Source organism: Tachypleus tridentatus, chromosome 3 (genome assembly GCF_004210375.1).
Source record: "Tachypleus tridentatus isolate NWPU-2018 chromosome 3, ASM421037v1, whole genome shotgun sequence".
In the NCBI taxonomy this organism is placed as follows: Eukaryota; Metazoa; Arthropoda; class Merostomata; order Xiphosura; family Limulidae; genus Tachypleus; species Tachypleus tridentatus.
Window position 1 is genome coordinate 11147681 of NC_134827.1, and position 22280 is coordinate 11169960.

Below are 22280 nucleotides of genomic sequence, written 5' to 3' on the forward strand. Positions count from 1 at the left end.
TCTAAGCATAACTGATTACACACTCAAGAAAATAACGAACTAGGAAAAAATAAACATATACAAAAACACCAAAGAAACTATGTAAAACTTGATACATATGTGTAGAATTTAATTTCTCATTGTTCTGCCGAAAAAGATCTGTGTCCGTTGATAACAACAGACATACAAACGCTTTTCCATTTTTTGTCAAGTTATACACATCTTTGAGATAAAGAGCTAATCTGTGACCTTAACACTCATGTTTATAACTTGGAAAATGAATATATATTAATTCTAATCACCTTGGGTTAAAGATCGCTATATAAAATTTCTCTCACAACGATTCTGCATAATAGATTCATAATAGAAATATTATGCATTCAGACAGTTTATTAAGTATTATTTTGAATGCGTTATAAGCCGTGCATATGCTTTGAACAAAAGATAATATTACAAGTTTACAAGTAACTTAATATCTCAGCTTAAAGTAATTACTTACTGAGTAGAAAAACCAGGCAGGGGTACAAGGCTGATGTTGAATGTCATACCATCCTATGACATCAAGTATCACGATTAGGCTAATAGACATAAGATATATTATAAATATTATACTAACACACATCTACAAAAATGTTTATGTAAATTAAACGACAAATAAACTGTTTATAAACAAATAACCAAAAATAGGAGAAGCAGAAAGTGTTCGTACAGTTTAGAACGTGTGAAAAATCTGATATTCCCGTAAAACCTTTGTTTAGTTTGGCGAATAAACTACATTATATCATTCCAGAACTAGACACTGAGTTCATAATTATTGGAATTTAGCCAGAAAAAATTTACTTTCGACAATTTAGCGTCGTCTCCATCATTATCTGCTTGGTCATCATGGCGAACAGGAAACAACGGTCCAGTGATTTAAAATACCGAATTATTGTAAAATACAAGTCTCGTGTGTCTCTTTCCGGTATTGATACACAACTTAATGTGCCTAAATCTACTGTTCAAAGAATAATTGCCAAGTTTAAGCTTACAGGATCAACTGCTAACATCCCTCGTTCCAGACGCCCCATCAAAATTCCAGAAAGAACCAAGAGGAAGGTTCTCAGGGAAGTTAGTAGAAACCCTCGTTTAACACGTAATGACATACAGAAACTGGTAAGGGTAACTGGGGTTGAAGTAAGCACCTCTACAATTACGAACATGTTACGCTCTTCTGGGTTCAAAGCATGCCGTCCTCTTAGAACTCCATATTTAAAACCTGTTCATTTAGAAGCACGATTGAGGTATGCAAGAAAGCATGTATATAAACCCTTTACCTATTTGAAGGGTATTCTTTGTTCAAACGAGACTAAAATCGAGCTTTTCGGCCACAATGATGTTCGCAATATTTTCCGTAACAAGGGAGAACGAAATCTTCCAAAGAACACCATCCCTACAGTTAAACACGGAGATGGCTCGATCATGCTATGGGGTTCCTTCAGCTTTTTTAGTGTAGGCAGCCTTCACCGCGTCAACGGAATCATAAAAAAAGAAGAGTACGTTGATATATTAGGCACTTATATCAAGAATGGTGCTCGGAACTTGCGGCTTGAGCGTCGTTGGATCTTCCAGCAAGACAATGACCTTAAGCACACATTGAAATAAGTGCAATCCTGGTTGCAGAGGAACCATATAAGCGTTCTGGAGTGGCCATCGCAGTCACCCGATCTCAACTCAATTGAAAATGTTTGGCATGAGTTGAAGACCAGGGTTCATCAGCGTCATCCGAAAAACTTGCAAGAGTTGGAGATCTTCTGTAAAGAAGAATGGAAGAAAATACCAGTCGAGTACTGTCAAATGATCATGGAGGGCTATGAGGAGAGATTACGCCAAGTAATTCACCTGAAAGGCTACACAACTGACCATTAAAGTAGACGCACGAAAACTTTCTACCCCTCCTATGTTTGGTTATTTGTTTATAAACAGTTTGTGTGTCGTTCAATTTGCATACAACTTTATGTAAATGTGTGTTAGCATATTATTTATAATATACCATAACATAATATTGTCCTAATCGTGATACTTTTTAAGTTATGAGGAAACAAACTACTCACGACGCAGGGGTATGAACAATTTCTGTCGTAACTGCAGGAACAGCGATAAAAACATACTGACGTAACACAAAATAAATCCAAAAGTGTGAACGTAGACTAATTATACACTATGCAGCTGCTTAAGACAAAACCAAGTCACTGTGTTTTAAAAAATGCAATATATATCAATTAAACTTTATCACTTTGTCTCGTTTTTATTCTCCAAAGCAACATTTCCTTTTCTTCTTCTTCATCAAAGTTAACCGTCCCTCTAAACTCTCCCCACTGATCACAGCGATCTTGTATTTCAGTGATCCTGTAATAATGATAGAGATGTGTGTTTGACTCAGGCACTGGATAACAATAATTCATATTATCCCTTATATTGCCAACTTATTAACAGTTAGGTTTTTACGGACTTTCTGCATCAAGTAATCTTTCAATTTGAAAATGCTATTTGAAATAATTACAATAATGAGAAATTTGTTATTTAGAATTTTGCATTCCGTGCAAGTCAAAGAGTTGTATATTTTAAAATATATATATATATAAAAACATCAAAGGAATTATATTCTTGGAACAATGTCCTACATATTTTAACATGTATATATCATTATTGACTTCGTTTGAAGCCAGTGATCTAAACTCACCGAAATTAACTTGTAAGCTTTTTAAAATAATCCTTACGCATAAGTAGTTTCTACTTATAGAATATTTGTTTTTTAATTAAAAGGTTTCAAATACTTATAACCGTTTAAGATCTTAAAAGTTACGTTTTAGATCTTTTTAAAATAATCCTTACGCACAAATAGTTTCTACTTATAGAATATTTATTTTTTAATTGAAAGGTTTCAAATACTTATAACCGTTTAAGTTTTTAAAGTTACGTTTTAGAGCGAAGAATTAAAATGTTTAGGCTTAATATTTATGTTTTAACACGCCTCTGGTTTTGAATTCGAAATGAACAAATTAAGATTAATGTGAAAAAAAAGCAGTTTACGTGATTTTTAACCCAAATTTTTCTTTTTCCTCACACAAAATATTTATAGTAATGTTCCATGTGTAGTTATAACTTTTAATAATTTTATGTGATAAGGTTAATGATTATGGGGCATTATAGTTTATGGTTATTGTTAACAGTATAAGTGAGGCATTTTTACGTTTACTTCCGTCGTAAAAAAAAAAAAGACAACAGTATATATTTATTATAGAGCAAAAAATAACCAAACACATTTTTCTAAGTAATTATTTAGGCAGTTTTGCAACTGTGTGGTTTTTTTCCAGAGGTTCATCATTGTGATTTCTCGTTTCGGATTAAATCATTTTATTCAATTTGCACCACGTTCCTCTCGGTTGCTAACAGGAGCTCGTGGAAGCACCTGAAATGATTAACAATATCTCAATATCTGATATAATAAACAGATGAAAGTAGCAGAAAACCGTTATTAGAAATACACCATGAAGACCAGCTATAGCTTCCAGTGAAAAAAAAAACAAAACAAGATCCAACAAACTATTCGCCTTCCGCTAATGAAACATCCAGTTTTAGAACAAATTTATTCAATTAAATATAATTTTGGAAAAAAAAATATTATCTTCAAACCAAATAGCTCTAGCTTAGTTTGGTAATAAACAAAAAGTCACTAATTCTGTTACACAAATCAAAGAAAGGTGTGAAAACCAGGTCAATCTCCTTCCATCAGCTCAGGATGATAACTTAAATAGCATGTCGTTAAAATTTGGTTGCATAATAATTTCTAACTCTGATTTTAGAGATCTTCTAACCTTTTGTAAGTCGGGAATACTGGCGTCCATACACATGCTATTACAACCTAACTCACAATACTGGGACAAAAATCGGTCTTAAAGTCAAAAGGCAAAGTTGTTACAGCTCAACTAAACAGAAATAACTAATTATCTGTGAATTTTCTTAAACCAAATTATGTAATACTAGCGCTATATGAACAAGATTATTGACTGATATTTATCCATATTTTTGACTTGCCAATAATGTAGTACTGGTTGAATTAATAAAAACCACTGTGTATTTATTTATTTTTGACATCACAAATACTGCACTATATATATATATATTTTATTTTTTTAACTTCATGAATATTGCAGTATTCGCTCTATTAGTACGAGTTTAGTTACTATCTACTTATTATTATTATTCAAAATACATTTTCACCATATTCTTTGTTGTATTTTTCTAAGTATAAAACATTTACATGAAAGAAAATTTCATATGAACAACCTCCTTTTAAATCCGATCTCCACTTGGACTTACTTTCCTAAGAATGTATACGATGCATTCATTAGATTGTTAATACATACAGGCTTTCTAACGTTTCTTGTCATAACCATCGTATATTCAGGGTTATTATTCACCCCAATATCTTTTATTATTAATAAATGATTCTATATTATTATGCTATTAGAGTTGAACAAAAGACAAGAGGAATAGTTTGTATGATTACTTATATATTTACAGAAATTGTTATTTCTATGTTTATTCTACACAAAGTTATATTTTCTTATGTTAAAGTTCACAGTTTCTTATTCTAATCCTAACGAGCAGCAAGTTTTGACGTGCACAGTTCTAACTGCAGACTTTTCAAAGTGTCCAACGTGAAAAAGTGTCACTTGAAGCTCGTCTTAACAAGTAAAAGACACCATACAGTGTATCAGAAGATTTCAATGAATACGTATAAATAAAGTTGTAATATCAGTAATGTTGCATCGTGATTGAACGTGCAGTGTAACATATTTCATATCAAAATTAAACTTTACCTTACAATAGCTTAACGGAACACCTGTAAATAGAGCTGTGATACTAATAAGGTTGCATTATGACTGAACGTACAGTGTAACATGCACGAAAATTAAACTTTAAGTAGTCAATAACTTAACACCTATAAATAAGGTTGTGATACCGGTTATGTTGCATTATGACTGGACGTACTGTGTAACGTGTGTCAAGATTAAACTTTACCTAGCTAACAACTAAACTGAATACCTGTAAATAAAGCTGCGTTATCGGTAAATTTGCTTCTTGACTGAACAAACCGTGTATAACGTGTTGTGGTATCAAGATAGAACTTTACGTAAGTGTTCTGCACGAATGAATAGATTTCTTATATTTCATAAAATTTATCTAAGAATGTTACAAATTACTTTTGATTTGTTTTTTGTTGTTCTTTCAGAATCCGGCAACAATATGATTACAAAAAATCCGGCTTATATTTCTTTTTCTAAAGCAAAACTAGAGACGGATGTATAAACATGTATTTGAATATTTTTACCACGTTATTCAGATTTACTCTTAAAGTTTATTTTTGCAGTATAAAGTTTGAACGTGGAAACAAAGAAATCTTTTCTTGATGATGAGAAACCTACTTGAAATAAAAATGTATCCCAGAACGGCGGGTGTAGGTATTAACACTTTTATTGATAAGGAGAGAACAACGCCTCACTTCTGAGATTAACAGAAAAATCTTTTTCTTTTTTTTTGGAAAATATGCTTATATGCTGTCTACCAGAAGTTCATTCATCGCATATAAGTAATATTGTTTTTGGACAGGTATATGAAGTGGAATAAATCTTTTACACTAACTAATTGGTGTCGAATTTAAATATTGTGGAATTCAACGCCTCACAATGGCAAAGCTTAGGGTGAACAAATCACACAAAAGGAGTTCCTTAAAATTATCGTATCTATTACGACTGCGCAGGAATTTTATTATACAGGCTTCAAGATTTATGAGTGAACAAACTTTAGTGAAGTGTTTAAAATAAACACGTTAGAAGAAAAGACGCCGGTGGTTCAGTGATAAGTGAGTGGGGTTATAATAAAAAAAATCAAGTTTCGATACCCGCGGTGAGCAGAGCACAGGTATCCCATAACGTAACTCGCTTTACAACAAACAATCAAGCATAATTATAAAAGTGATAGATACAAATGATGCAAGTAAAAGATAGACTTATCATTAAACATACGAGGGCTGTTCAAAAAATACGCGGATTGTTTGAATTGCGCGGCTCCAGTTGGTTCCAGGGGAATCCGCTTGGTGTCGCTAGGTTCGCACAGATCAGCTGATTACGACTCCATTTCCCGATTGCAGATATCTTCATTTGTGTATTAGCTACGCGGTTTTAAGTGAAGTGCGATTTTTTCGTTTGGCGGATTTCAGAATGAATGACCTGAAGGAGCAACGACTTGCTGTGAAATTTTGTGTTAAACTTGGAAAATCTGCGACTGAAACCTTTGCTATGCTTAACACGGCTTACGGTGACGTTGCTATGAAGCGTACGGCATGTTTCAAGTGGCATGAACGTTTTAAGAATGGTCGACAGTCCATTGAAGATGATGAGCGTCCTGGACGTCCTTCCACCTCAACTGACGACCCACACGTCGACAAAATTAACACCCTGGTGCGGGCAAATCGACGTCTGACTGTTAGGGAGCTTGCTGAAGAGTGTGGGATATCAGTTGGATCTTGTTACGAGATTTTGACCGAAAAATTGAAGATGCACTGCGTTGCTGCGAAATTCAGCCCTCAGAACTCGTGAGTTTTTGGCCAAACGCTCGATCACTGTTCTTCCCCACCCCCCTACTCACCTGACCTTGCTCCTTACGATTTTTTCTTGTTCCCCAAACTCAAAAGACCCTTGAAAGGAAGAAGATTTGAGACGATTCCCGAGATTAAGGCAAATGCGACGAACGAGCTGGAGGACATTACAAAAGAAGCGTACCAGGACTGTTTCAACAAGTGGAAACACCGTTGGGATAAGTGTGGGCGTTGGGGAGGAGAGTACTTTGAAGGGGTCCCAGACCTGTAACTTCTAAATAATGTACATTTTGTTTTATGACGTCAGTCCGCGTATTTTTTAAATAGACCTCGTACATTAATTTATTTAGAATATCAATATTTATAGTTTTTGAAAAAAGACAGTTGTCTAAAAACAAAGAAAAGAACCAAGTGGTACTGTTCTATTACAAACACACGCATAATGATATTGAAAAGAAAACGAGGTATTTTAAACAAAAATAATGTTGCATTATGACTAAACATGCAGTATAACATGCATGAAAATTAAACTTTAAGCAGTCAATAACTTAACACCTGCAAATAAGGTTGTGATACCGGTTATGTTGCATTATGACTGGACGTACCGTGTAACGTGTGTCAAGATTAAACTTTACCTAGCTAACAACTAAACTGAATACCTGTAAATAAAGCTGCGTTATCGGTAAATTTGCTTCTTTACTGAACAAACCGTGTATAACGTGTTGTGGTATCAAGATAGAACTTTACGTAAGTGTTCTGCATAAATGAATAGATTTCTTCTATGTTGTAAGATTTATCTAAGAATGTTATAAATTACTTTTGATTTGTTTTTTGTCGTTCTTTCAAAATCCGGCAACAATATGATTACAAAGAATCCGGCTTATATTTCTTTTTCTAAAGCAAAACTAGGGACGGATGTGTAAGCAAGTATAAGTTTGTACTTAAAGACTATAAACATTCTTTCGCGTGTTTAAATGTGGCTTGATTCGCCAACATACTGTTTGTTTATTTGTTTGTAGTTAAGCACAATGACACTTTCTGTGTTCTGTCAACCACGGACATCAATATTCTGCTTTCAGCAGTTCAATCCGAAGTCCACTGACAAATTAATCACCTTTACTTAACAGTTAGCCTCTAGTAGTCTAACTGAAGACAGCTAAGTGGTAATTAATAATAATAAAAATAAATTGGTGTATCTTTCTCAATTATTTTTTAAATACAATATCCTAAAATATATACATTTGTCACAGAGAAAGAAGAAAGACAACTATGCAACACCACAGTTTGTTTGCTAATATTTTTTCCAGTTTATTCGCAGTAATCATACAGTTAACTACAGGGGCACTCAATATAAGGTATGCCTACGCTGCGCAGTAATGGTGATATTCGTCCCTCAGAAAATAAGCAAATGTGTCCATATCTCCGTCATTACCAACTCACATCAGTCATTTTTAGAAAGATAATAAGAAATGATATTCTACATATGTCTACCAAGTTTCGTCAAAATCCAATCATTTTCTACTGTGTTATAAAGTAAAACTAGTGAGGGAAAAGTTCTCTATGTTAACAGATACGTTTTTTTTTAATTTCCTGAACTTTCTCTCACCTCGATTCTCCAAGTCTTATCACTACTAAGTTGGATCATAGTGCAAGTATATACCAACTTTCGTTCAGATTTATTCTGCTGGTTTCGAGAAATCTTGCCGCCAAACATCATAGATTACAAGCACAAGAATTAAGATAACAAAATTTTCATGAAGAAATATTTTCAACACCAGAAACGCCAGGTGAAACAATTATTATTTAAAACAAATTACGATTATTTTGAGGTAAATTTAAATTTGTATGTATCTCTGTGAATATAATTTTAGTAGAAATAAGTTACATCTAGTTTTGGCTTTTATATTTTTTGCTTCAAACAAAAAAAAAAAATGAAAAATACCTTAAAAGCTAGTTATAAAATATTATCCAGTTTCGGAGAGGATTTAAGCATTTAATTCGAATTTCAGCAGCAACGAAAGCATCTTTCTCCCTTTTCAAAAGTTGGTTTCCAGGTGAAGTTCGTTTTTTTGTGCATGTTTGAAATGAAACTCCACTCCCTCCAGTGGACACCCTCTTCTGGTGATTCGTAAAAATATTTCGTCGATATCCGGAAATAATTATAAGAACATTGTTTTATATATCGTAAGAAATATTGAATAACAAGATACAATATTCTGAATTGGAATTTCGTATCTTCTAATAAATGTAGCTGTATTAAAAAACATTTATTGTCATCATTTTGGATATTATAATATAATATAATCTCTAAATTACATTTTATGTAATCATTAACAAAACTTGATAGTAATTTATTAGGAAATTGACGCCTTTGCAATATACATGAGTAGGTCTGAAACCAGAACTTTTCTATAATTTTGTATATAAAAGACTTGCTTTTATTTCGTTGTATTCTTGTTTTTAGTCTGACAAGCATCAATAAACAATTTTTGGTACCACTTTATTAATTTAAATTCTACGTTTCACTTTACCAATATAAACTTCACGTTTTGATGTGTTTTGCTCGTTTTACCTAACAACATACAGCATACAAAGTTGCACTAAATTATGTTATATTAACAGTTATTCATATTGACAAACGACTCGATACTAATACATACTATTAAAAATAGTATTTACGCAGTTCAGTTCGATGTATGCAGATGATAAATTTGAAACATCTATAATCTATTTTGCAATTGATGTACTTTTAAAATAACATTTGTTTGATTTTCTTTATTCTGTTCGGAATAGTCGAACACGTTAACCATTTGTGGTCTGTCTTCTTGACTTTATAATATTTTTATATTCAGCTTTGAATTGGTAAGAATTTGAAATGAATGGCATAACATAATATACGAACAACAAGGGACCATTTTGTCCTTCAGGGCTATCCTTACACAACCACCCTTGAGAAAATTAAAGGTAACTCATCCAAGAATTCAATGTTCCTTAACCATAGTCTAGTCTTCTTTTCCAGATCTTGTCTTGTTATTTTCTGACTGCAGCATAAAGAAATCGGGAATCTTTATTCTGTCAAACCCCATATATGTGTGTAAACTTTAATACCGTCATTTCTGACCCTTCTTTCTTCGAGATAAAATAAATTAACTTTTTCTCCCTGAAGATCATCCTGGTAACCCTCTGCATAACTTTTTGCAATGCGTCAATATTATTTTTAAGATAAATAGACCAAAAGCCTACACACTATTCCAAGTGATGACCAACTAGTGATTTGTATAGAAATAAAATTGTATGTTTCGAATTATAATCAATACATCTGATACACATCTTGAAATCCTTTTAGTTTAATTATCGGTAATTGAGGCACAGCTTCAGTAATTTGAATGACTTTTCAACCACTGCGGTAGTATTTTAATAATAAAAAAAAAATTGAAAATAATTTTTTTGACCCGGACGTGACTCGAACACGCAGCCTTCTGATCTGGAGTCAGACGCGCTACCATTGCGCCACCGGATCACGTTTAAGATATCTTTATCAAATGGTTTTCATATACAGAGCTCATCCTTAATTACATTTCCTACCATTTATGTTTACATAATTTACATTATTATCTCCAAGTTCTTTGTTCAAGAACACGAATTATAGATTATAACACTAACATAACGCTTATAACCAATATCTTCTACTTATTGTCACCTTATAATTCAATGCACAAACCAGATCTCGAACATTTCGTCTATCATGAGTAAATAGCTCAGTTAATATAAACTTAACTTTGAAACTTATAGAAAGAAAATTTACTCTACAAACACTACTTACAAGCTGCTGTCAACGTATACACTGTTGTATAACAGTATAACAACTAATTCACTGTTTAAAGCAGTTTCTTTATTTTGGTATTATGCAAAAAGCTTCACAAAGGTCTATCTGTGTTCTTTCCATAACGAGTATCAAAACCCGGTTTCTAGTTCACGATATCTCTCAACAAAACAACTTACATCACCATTCTTCACTCGTCGTGGATTTTATAGTTTCCTTTCCTCCTCTGAGATGATGACTCCAAATTTTATAGCCTCCTTCCGACAGTAAGTTGTAATATTTACTGGTAAATGTTTCAGAAAATTTCGTTTAAATAGAAGGTAAAGAAAAGTAACTAGCTGTTTTATACGTCTAAAAGAAAAGATATATCAAAATCCTAATTATTTCTTGTTTACATTGTTGAGGAAATCTAGGTTTGTCCTCATAGTTTGTCATGTGTAAAAGTAATCTAATTTTTTTTCAAATTTTACGCTTATTATGAATCTTTTTTATTTTTTTAAAAACTAGTATTAAAAGTTGAACTGTACTTTTCGAGTACATCAGTACACCACATAGTAGAGGGATTCACTTCGTTCAGATTCAAACATGTTTCGAAACCTTATTTGTCCTCGCATAGTATCAGATCTCAGATATATTTCTGTTTTGATCAGTTCTATTATACAATCGCAAAACATGATTACGTTCGTTTACGTTTCGTTACTTGACAGCTTACAACGTTTAACACCATATACTATTACATACAAAGTAGCTTTTGGAAATATTTTCTCTCCCATAATGTTCAGTCCAACAGACGAATTCTGACATTTGAGGAAAGACCGCTTGGGTGAAGGAGTTTAGTAAACAAGTGATAGATTTTAAAATGCTACTTTTTTACATATTTCTAGATACAAATTCATAGTTGAATTTGAAGGAACGCGAAAGAATATTATAAGCTACAATGTGATCTTTGTCGTAAATATTAAGTCTTGTGGTTTTATTGTCAAGTTTATCTACTAAACAGCAACCTCCTTGCTTGAAGGTTTCGATAGCCGTGGTGGGCACAGAACAGATAATATATTATATAGTTTCATAACAAACTAACTAACCAAACGTTTTCTTATTTTAAAGTTGCTTTTTCTCATACATACATATCGCCAGACAACAGTGATACGAAAATCGTTACAATGTTGAAACTAAGTTGAATAGATGGTAACTGTATTTCTACAACAGACAGTTGCCATCCATTCAACTTAGTTTCATCATTAATACTCTGTCTAAAGAATCTATCAAAGAATCACAGTGTCACTCTTCACGTTTCACATTCATTCCTTGTTCACCGTTAAAGAAGGAAGTTCTACATTCCAAAAGCAAGTTGCGAGTTTTCTATGAACAATGAAAAGAAGACATTGCAACTTCATAATAACTTTTTTGCAAGTGATGTCTTTAAAACAATATTTATTCTAAAATTAATTAGATACCATAATTAAAAATTTAAAACTAGAATAAAAATTAAGTTAAGACCACCCCCAAAAAAAATAAATTTGCGTTAGGAATGGTCTTAACTTAATTTTTATTCTAGTTTTATCCGATTTTTAGCAGAATCCGTTGTTTTCTTTTGTTTTCATAATTGCCATCGTTAAATTGTTTTAGCTTTGTTTTGAGACAGCAGTCTATATACATTGAAACTAACGTGCATATAAACATCATATATACTGCGAACTGTGGGTCCCCTATGGAACAACGGTATATTTGCAGACTGTTACTGCTATAAACCGAGTTTCAATACCCATGGTGGGCTGACCATAGATAGCTCTTTGTGTAATTTTGTGCTTAATATATTTTTTTCTATTACTTAAGAATCCTCCATATGAGGCCTAATAATTACATATATGACAAAAGAGACAAATATAAAAATTTAGTAACACTATTATACAGTGAAATGCGCTTCAATAAAGCTACTTATTATATTTTATATCAAAGGGCATACAGTAGTATAATGTTCTGAATAAGGAAGAATAAGTTTAGAATAAAAAAAGACAAAAATCATTCATATTATTATAAATTCCATATTTCGAATTTTCAGAACTTATTCTCTTTCTTATTAAGTGTTAGTACTTTTCGAGTGATAAAGAAAATAATATCAAATACCAATGTCCACAAGGCTGAATCAATGTACACAGGCAATAATGTCTCACTGTTTCCGTTTCTGTATCTCACAACATACATAAGCCAGTATCGTGTTTTTGCATAAGAACAAGTACATTCATTGATCCTCATTAAGGTATTATGATAAAAGAAATGATCCACATCAGCAAAGTCAAAGCCCTTAAGTGGGTGATAAGTATATTTATGTACTTTTTTTTCCAGTTAGTATATACTAGAATAACTTTCAAAACAATAATTTCTTTTGCAACTGAAGTAGAAATCTGATGTAGTAAATTTATTAGTTTGTTAACTGGTAGATAATTCAAGTGAATAACATTTTCATCATCCGAATCGAACATATCAAAAGTAACTTTTATCGTACCTGTAGCTTATGTAATAAACAACAACGACAAACAAGCCGTGGTGTTTTTCGGGATGAGTGTCTGCGCCCGCAGTGGCTCAGCGGTATATATACGGACGTACAACACTAAAAACCGGGTTTCGATACCCTTGGTGGGCAGAGCACAGATAACCTATTGTGTAGCTTTGTGCTTAATTCTTGACAACAATATTCATCTGCCTCCCATTTCCGGCGGCCGCTTCTCATACCGAGTTTGAAAAGGTGCGCACGCAAACAAAATCTCAACATTTACTTTTGAAATGACGGGAGAACAGGCACGGATAAGGTTAGTGTAAAATTTTATTTGTCAAGCATGATATTCTACGTTAAATTGTTAGATTTTAATCACACAAACATTTACATTTCAAACTGTGACGTAATTTAAAGACTGAAATGTTGAACAACAATTTTTTGCGATAGGCAGTGGGAGAGGTTCAAAGTTTTTGTTTTGAGTGAAACCAATAATGCAACACAATTAACCGTTTTAAAGCCCATAAAACAATCTAAATTAATAGATTGGCTAAAACTTTTCCCGTCACTGGAGACGGATACTTTTGTTTATATAAAATAATATACGAACGTCTAAAGTAGACTAATATATACAGTCTGTGCTAGAACTAAGTGTTTCAGTACACGTTACCGGTGCTGCCGAATGAAATTCCTGATAGATAATTTCTACCATTATGAGTAAAATCTATCCTCTCTAAAGTTGTGAAATTTGGACAATTACTGATTGGATTACAAATTACACGTGATCTGGACTTCAAGAAACCTTATCTGTTGCTAAAATTCATAGCGCAACTGCCGTGCGAAGGGCAAATTAAATATAAAGGGTTTAAAATTTGGAATAACTAAATTAAATGACTTGTTTCTTTGTAATTTGTATAAGGTTTTAATAAATGTATGGTATTAGAAAATATTTATGTAATTAAATCCCTGCTTAAATTATTATATCTGGTTTATGTTGTTTTCACCTCATTATTTTGTTTGTTACATAATATGGAAAATTTCATCTTATTGTCCCCTTTACTTTTTTTTTTTTTTTTTGGCTGATGCCTTTGATGTAAATAATAAGGTCAATGCAGGGATATAGTCAGAGATTTAAACCAACAGGGTCGTTTAAAAAGGTCTGGGGCTGAAGACCCCAGTAGAGGTCTAGAAGCAGAGCTCCGATGGGGACAAACAGTTTTGCATATCAATTTAAGCAGCAGTATCGAAAATAGTGATCACCGATTAAAAGCTAAACAATCAGAAATCATAAAGAAATAAGCACTGTATATCCACTTCTAAGCAAATATTATAAATGTATAATTCACGTATTTGATTCGTAATATATACTTGAATTTAGAACAATTTAACCGAATTGATCTCATCTTTAAAATAACTTGAATAAAATTAACAGAGTATAAATGTTTTATTATTATCTAAAGATTTAGCTTTTCGGTTCATACTATATAATTAAGAAAACAGCAACAATACACCACATTTAACATCTGATATACGCGAAAATGAAGTACATTTATTTTATTTTGCTTAACGTTAATGCTGACAACAGCATTTGTAACTTAATCCAATGTAAAGACATGACTCTTGTTTTCTGAAAACATAGTCAATTCTTTGATAGAAATATACAGTAAAAATAAATAATTCAAAAATAATAATATAGGTAGAAAGTGAACTCCAAAATTACTCCACCCCAACCTTTTTCAAGTTCATAGTTATGCTGTGTTGCATGTAAACAATAAAAATGCTCACTTTCATTTTACACCTTTTTTGTAAAAACCAAAAAGACAAAATGCTTAGTTTCAGATGACATCCAAAACAAAGCGAATAATAAAAATGCGCGTAACATTAAACATCTGATTTAGTGTAGCATAAGACGATTATACAATACATAATAATTTTACTGAAATGTCAACGTGAAACCTGTAAAATGAGGGTACTTATTTATAAAAATATCCTTAAAATATTGTAACTTCAAAATTCCAAACCGAGTTAGTCGGGTATGCCAATTAAAAGGTTACAGAAACGTTGATACGCAATTACTATAATTAAGTAACATTTTGACTGATAAACTCTTGAGACTGACCATTTCCCAGAAGCCCGATATTAAAAGAAGAAAAAAAAACGTGACATGTTTCACGAAACAAAAGCAACCACGATTCTTCAAACTGGCAGCAATCATGTACCATCATTATATAGAGCCACTTGTGGTGTTACAAAATTATTCAGAGAAACATACTTAAAGTATTCTATAAGCCTTGAAAGATTTATTTCACTGAACAGTATAGGCTATTTATTTAGACATATAATAGGAGACTTTGTGAAATATGTTAACAAAACAAACAAGTATATGAAATAATGTGCATTTTTGAAAAGTGTGTTCAATATTTGAAAAAAAAACACACAAAAAAACAGCCGATCGAAAATTTTCACTTAAAACATCCATGAAATCAAGTTAATGATTTTTCAAGATTTCAAAAAAGGAAAAACAAAGCGTAATATGGCACCGATGATCACCTTCAATATAATACACCAAAAAGTTAATTTGTTGTTAAGCGTAAATATACATAATAATGTGTTATATGAACCACAGGTAACGAAACCTTGTTTGTAGTGTTATAAACATTCATACTTGGTGCTGAGCCACATCAGCAAGTAACATTACCATTTTTAACAGCTATACTTTGGCAGAACCTTTTTTAAAAACATCACATCACAGTGAACACTAGGGTTAAGCGTAATCATTATGTAAAATGCGGAAAAAGGGATACTAAACTATCGTACGTATAGTGCAACAGTGAACAGTTTTAAAATTAACACAGTATAACTAGTGGCTTATATAAAATAAAATAAAGAAATTATTAAACTCATAATTTAGAACATGCTAGAGAACAGTGAATGAAAAGAGATATACCACCTCGAATTTATTTATTTATAGATTAATCCAGGAAGTCTAACAAACGTAATTATCTTTTGTTTTGTATCTCAGACGTACTATATATCTAGTTAGCGGTATTTTAATTGCAATATCCTTGTACTTTTGTATACAATATATTCTCTGTTTCGACATATTTACTTTCACATCTTCATTTATTTAAAACACTACTTCCATCCTTTCCAATCCAATAGAAAAATTATACTGGAAACCATAAGAAAATTATAGGCCTATATATTTGCAGTATCGAGTCTATTGAATTTATTATCTAATGCACTCGTTACATACTCGCTGAGAATGTCTGTTCTGCAGTCTACGATATTAGTTTAGCGTGTAGATTTTCTACGATAAAACAAAATCGACAGAATTTGGTACCAAGATTGATAAAGGTTGTGCGCGTGATTGATTAGTTTTCACCAAGGACATTTAGCCTTTTTGCTGATATGATTACTTTCCCATAAACAAAATCAAAAGTCTACTCTTTCATACTTTCAAACCTTTTCATACCTGAAACTTTAAAACAACTTAGAAATATTTTAAAACGGTTTGTTTACTGACCCTGAATTTATGTCATTTAAACTCCAGGTTTCGTAAGGCTGTAGAAGTTGGAATAAAAAGGCCCGGCATGGCCTAGCGCGTAAGGCGTGCGACTCGTAATCCGCGGGTTCGCGCCCGCGTCGCGCTAAACATGCTCGCCCTCCCAGCCGTGGGGGTGTATAATGTTACGGTCAATCCCACTATTCGTTGGTAAAAGAGTAGCCCAAGAGTTGGCGGTGAGTGGTGATGACTAGCTGCCTTCCCTCTAGTCTTACACTGCTAAATGAGGACGGCTAGCACAGATAGCCCTCGAGTAGCTTTGTGCGAAATTCCCAAAACAAACAAACAAAATTGGAATAAAAATTGTGAACCAATAAAAAGAACTGAGATTTATTTCTGCAAGAAAAGAAAGAAAAATGTATTTTTTATCAGTTAAATATTTTGAGTTGTTGTAAATGACCGAGTTATCATATATGTTAAAATTGCTTTTAGTAAAACGTGTCTCTTTGAGGACAAAGCTAAGCAATGAGTTATTAGCACTGTTTTTGGCGTTATGAGTGGAACCCCGGATTTGTTTTGTTGTAAACGTATTCGGTGGGAATGATACACTATTCCATTATAGCTCTAAAATATCAGCTGAGATATCTAATGCACACTGCAAATATCATATGATTTGTGTAAAATCAAACACGCGAAAACCTGCTGAATTTTTCTATTCCTTTCGTTGAAATGGAGCTGTAAAGGAACAATTATACATTAAACATGCCTTATACAAAGCTTTTCTGATTTCTTTATAAAGGCTGCCAAGGACGAATAGCACGATAAGTACAATTCACAGTCATTTATACTTCAATGATGATCATATAAAAGAAACAGAAAACAGGAACTTATAGACTGTGGCATAGGTTGATTGTGTGAATAAAAACAAATTTGAGATTTAGGTTACAAACATATTGTCGTAAAATGCTACCATCACTGGTTGAAATATACAACCGTAACGTGTTCTGTAACTTATTAAAAAGTGAAAATAGATTTTATAAAATTTTTATTCTAATTTCGGGAAATATTAACAGAAATTTTACAATCGTAATGTGTTCTGTAACTTATTTTAAAAAGTGAAAAGTAAATCAATGCGTTCTACTCATTATAATATTTTGTTTTATAACCTTGCTTACACATAATAAGAAGAGTATATTAAATTAGCTATTTAATATTAATTACTTGGTATGATCTGGTGTTAATGATAATTGTTTAATACAGTTTTCAGTTGATATCATACGCTAGAAAAATACTTTAGAGATTGAAACCTAAACAATAACAATATCTAAACAGAAGGTCAATTTTTAGCTTCACAATACTTTACTGCCTATCACCTCTAGCTTTCTCTTAACTGTAGTTGAATAGATAACGAAACAAAAAAAAAAAAAGCATGTAACAGTTGGAAGAGCAAATGACACACTTATAAGATTATATGTTAAAGTTTTTCTGAAAATAAGTATTCATATAGTACATTTTTTAAAACAACATAGAGCCAAAGAACACAACATTATGAGGAAAAATGTCTTCAATATTCTCTGTGGAAATCTCTCACAGCAGATAGTTTAGAACAATTGCAACGTCGGAAACTCACTACGGAGCAATAGTAAAATTGAAGTAGGGGTTAAGGTCAAGAAAAATATCCCCCCGAAAATTATGGTGGAAACGTGTTTAATGAAATAAAATAAATCACTATTTGTAATTTCACTATTATTGTGGAGATTCTTTTAACATGCTATAGTCAGCAATTGATGAACATGTATTTGTTGTTACACACATCCCTTTTCAAGGCGCTTTGCTGAAATAATTTTACTATTTGTTATAATCGTTAATTCATTTTATTAAAAGAGCCTTACATTCTACATATGCATTATACATTTAATTTCTTAAAGTCCAGTATATCATAATGAATTAGCAAGAATTAATCACAATTAGAAATAATATAAAATTAAAGAGTATGTCGCTGTAATCTATGGTTATCTAATAACTGTGTATTTTTTTTTAACTTCACTTCAGTAGAATGAAAATATGTCAGCTAAAGAGAACTAAAGAGTTCAATCAAAAGTCGGTGAACCACAGAGATATTTAAATTGCTCCAGCAAATTCTGCTTACTCACCGGGGTGTTGTAGGATTATCTACATGAACTTTGAGCCAATAGATATGATACAGCAAGTGAAAAATAGATCTTTCAACAAGTAGCTCGAGAAACAAACTCTGCTTTTGGTCAAGACTTTGCAGATGATGGTGTGTGACAACTATCTTTATATTTCAACATCATAACAAGTACGGGAAATAATTCTGTAAAATTGAGAACAAGTAGATTGAACACAGAAGTGTAGGTTTAAAAAGAAATTCAAAAACCATGCTGGTATTTGAAGTTTCAAAATGTTATTTTAAACAAAAGTTCCAAACTGGTGTCGCGGGTTCGCATCCCCGTCGCGCCAAAAATGCTCGCCCTTTCAGCCGTGGGGGCGTTATAATGTGACGGTCAATCCCACTATTCATTGGTAAAAGAGTAGCCCAAGAGTTGGCGGTGGGTGGTGATGACTAGCTGCCTTCCATCTAGTCTTACACTACTAAATTAGAAACGGCTAGCACAGATAGCCCTCGAGTAGCTTTGTGCGAAATTCAAAAACAAACAAACAATCCAAACTGGTAAAGTGATAAATTTGTAGGCTTATAACACTTATTTAAAACAAGGTTTTAATGCACGTGGTGTTCAAAGCACAAAGAGTACACTGTGTAACACAGTGCCTAAAACCTTTGGAACTGATGTTTGAACTCAGAACTTTCACTAACAATACCAATACTCCAGCTAGTTGGACTAACCAATAGTACAAATTGTGCCCCTCTCCCTTCTCTCATACAATTTGTGTATTTTTATTGCTATATTTAATTTACATTATGAATCAATAAAAAATCCGGTAAGTGAAAATAATAATATTTATTATAAAGTATATCCCCTTCTGGTCTTCACCGTCAAAACCCAAACTTTAAAGGGGAGGCTCCTTCATTCACACCAAACTTCAGACCAAAACCCATGAGTTAACTGACTCGTCTGAATCTATGTCGTAATGGTAAAAACAATAGAAACTCCCAACCTGGGTGCTCATGACATCCACAACAGACAGCGTCATCTGGGAATCAGCCCAGCCCTTACCTCCTCCACTGCCTAATCAATCCTTGAGAGGATCGAAGCAACACAAAGATTTTCTTCGCCTTATAAATATATTTTTTCCATCGGACATGAAAGTACATTTGGTACCATTGCTGGTAGGTGTACCACCCATAGAGCATCTGACTGACAAGCCTCATTTCGTATCCCTCGCCTTGACCTTCTCTTTAAGCCGCCTACAGGCTGGGATACTTCAATTTCAACAAGGCATAAAGCAAACCAAAGAAATATAGTATTCAAGTTCAGATTAGTTTTTCATAAGGATGTAAAGTGAACTAAGTAGTATACATTTAAATTAAACTGGAAGGGATTTGTGGGGAAACATTTAAATAAAAACATAATTTTTTACTCGGTGTAGTTTGGTGGCGATTTACTATTAGAGTAATTCAATACACAAATAGTTTATTTTCCTACAATGTAGAATTTATCCTTTCTAGAGACTGACCTGAAGCTATGACAAGCTCTAGTTTGTTTCAGCATACATTATGTATAGTATATGCATTGCTGTAATTTGTCCTAAAGGATGTTTTAATAAAATGATTTTCTTTTTGCAAACAGCTTTCGAGTTGTTTACCACACATAATTTCTTACATTAGTTCTGTCTAACCGTACCATCTGTCGATGGTTTCTCAGTCAAGAATCGTCTGTTTCTGAATTAATTGCACATAAACGCTGTTTGAGAGGGACTGATTTTTTCGCATTTTGGTTCATAGAGAAATTCAAAGTAATCAAGCAAGAAACAGTAAATTTCTGTCACAGGTTTTTTTAGAAAATCATAAAAAATTAGGTATCAAGACATTTGGTCTACAAGTTACAATCCTCAGTGATAACGTTTTGTAAAAACGTACTTGTAAGGTACTGCAGGTGTATCTCCTGATATATAACGTATAATTAACGGTTTTTGTTTGAAGTATAAAATTTTATCTATACATTTATCAGATTTACATGTTCACATATTATTCATTCTTTTGTTTTCGATTTTAAACAAACATGTTTTTTCCATCACAATTATTTTGTTGTCACATTATTTTTATGTTTGATAACTGTTTATAAAAACGCGTTATGGTTATTCTTAATTAGATCAGCTGTTTGTTTTACTAAGACCGGATATATGTTTATTAGGGTTCTATGAGTAATCTCTTAATTAAACCATCAAGTGAAACGTTGACGAAATAAAGAATTTTCACTGAAAAATACCCCAATGGCACAGTGGTATATATGAAGAAACACAGACTATAGCCCATTCTGTAACTATACTACATGGCCAAAACTATGTGGACACCCCTTCTAACTAGGGTGTTTTGCTATTTCAGCCACACCCATTGCTAACAGATGCATAAAAGCAAACATATAGCCGTGCAATTTCCATAGACAAACATTCGCAGTAAAATGGGTAGGCAACACAAGCTCACAGAACGGGACCGCCGAAGCGCGTAAAGATTGTCTGCCCACAGTTGCAATATTCACTACCGAGATCCAAACTGCTTCTGGAAGCAATGCCTAAACAAGAACTGTTCATCGGGAGCTTCATGAAATGAGTTTCCATGGCTGATCAGTCGCACACAAGCCATCATGCACAATGCCAAACGTTGGCTGGAGTGGCGTAAACTACACCGTCATTGGACTCTGGTGCAATGGAAACGCGTTCTTTGGAGTGATAAATCACGCTTCACTATCTGGCAGTCTGACGAACGAATCTGGGTTTGGCGAATTCCAGGAGAATGCTACTTGACTGAATGCATAGTGCCAACTGTAAAGTTTTGTGAAAGAGGAATAATGGTCTGAGACTGTTTTTCATGGTTTGGGCTAGGCTGTTTAGTTTCAGTGAAGGGAAATTTTAATGCTACAGTTTACAATGACATTCTAGAGATCTGTCTGCTTCGAACTTTGTGGCAACAGTTTGGGTAAGGCCCTTTTTTGTTTCAGCAGGACAATGCCCACGTGCACAAAGCGAGCTCCATATAGATATGGTTTACGGAGGCTGGTGTGAAATAACTTGATTGGCCTGCACAGAGCCATGAACTCAACCCCATGGAACACCTTTGGAATGCCGACTGTGAGCCAGGCTTTCTCACCCGGCATCAGTGCCCGACCTCACTAATGCTCTTGTGGCTGAATAGAAGCGAATCCCTGCATCCATGTTCCAAAGTCTAGTGAAAAGCCTTCCCAGAAGAGTGAGAGCTATTATGGCAGCAAAGAGGGGACCAACTCCATATTAATGCCCATGGTTTTGGAATGAAATATTCAACAAGCACATATATGTGTGATGGTCGGGTGTTCACATACTTTTGGCCAAATAGTATTTGGCCAAACCTTCAAACAAACACTGACTAAGCTAAAATGCAAAATATCGGCTCATTACCGCAGCCGTAGGTCGTTATTTTATTGATATTAATAGTAATGAGTGATAGAATTCTTTACAAAAATATCTATGTTCCTGATGAAGGTGTAAAGTCTAAATATTAGAGAAAGTTAAAAACAATCTTGAAAGACTCCCTTAAAGTTATCGTTTTCTCATTTATTAATAATTATATTTATATCATCATTAGCAAATTTAAGCGTTTCGATAACTTATCGGTAAGTTGGATGTCTTTTAATACAAAAATCGGATTTCAATACCCACG

The 22280-nt window shown here is 33.1% G+C and overlaps 1 long non-coding RNA gene and 1 other non-coding gene across 2 annotated transcripts; both read right to left on the bottom strand.

Annotated features, from left to right (window-relative positions):
- Positions 1 to 3208: 3208 nt before the first annotated feature.
- Positions 3209 to 10676, bottom strand: LOC143246016 (uncharacterized). Its single transcript, XR_013025725.1, has 3 exons — positions 10446 to 10676; positions 8565 to 8740; positions 3209 to 3430 (listed from the first exon to the last, which is right to left on the bottom strand). It is a non-coding gene; the product is annotated as an uncharacterized LOC143246016 (long non-coding RNA).
- TRNAW-CCA (transfer RNA tryptophan (anticodon CCA)) lies at positions 10071 to 10142 on the bottom strand. The gene has a single exon. It is a non-coding gene; the product is annotated as a tRNA-Trp (tRNA).
- Positions 10677 to 22280: the final 11604 nt, after the last annotated feature.